The 469-nt window shown below is 39.9% G+C and overlaps 1 protein-coding gene across 1 annotated transcript in view; it reads right to left on the bottom strand.

The window, feature by feature from the left end:
- LOC103211875 (olfactory receptor 2L8-like) overlaps positions 1-469 on the bottom strand; it is a 5,282-nt gene that overhangs the window by 4,193 nt on the left and 620 nt on the right. The window lies entirely within an intron of this gene.

Here is a 469-nt window from a genome sequence, read left to right as displayed (position 1 = left end):
TTTTAATACAGATAACATAGTTATAAATTAGTTCCAACATAACTTTCTGTTGTCTGTACTTCATGTTCTAGGATTTTTGTTAAAGGCTCTTGTATAAAATGCAGCCATTGCCCTACCTCCAACTCCACTTTGAATCTTGTAATTCTGAACTTAACCAACTCTTACATAAATTATGTCACTGAATTCCTAAGACTATCACTGTAACTCCAGAATCATTTCAACTCAGACTGATACAACGGAATCATCACCTATGTGTGTTCATCACTTACTTGCGGAAAAACACGTTTACTTATGGAGAATATGATTACTAGCAGCATATTAAAGCATTCTATACTTGGCTGATTGGGTGCTCTGGTAGCATAGTGGCTAAGGCACTTGACTGCTAACCAGAAGGCTGGCGGTTCAAACCCACCAGCCACTCCTTGGAAGGAAGAGGATATCTGGGTGGACACACCTGAGGAGGGAGCTC

This window comes from Orycteropus afer, unplaced genomic scaffold, assembly GCF_000298275.1.
Source record: "Orycteropus afer afer isolate SDZICR_OR568_19922 unplaced genomic scaffold, OryAfe1.0 scaffold00810, whole genome shotgun sequence".
Classification (NCBI taxonomy): domain Eukaryota; kingdom Metazoa; phylum Chordata; class Mammalia; order Tubulidentata; family Orycteropodidae; genus Orycteropus; species Orycteropus afer.
Note: the sequence above shows the minus strand (reverse complement) of the source record. Positions and strands in the feature narration are given on the sequence as shown.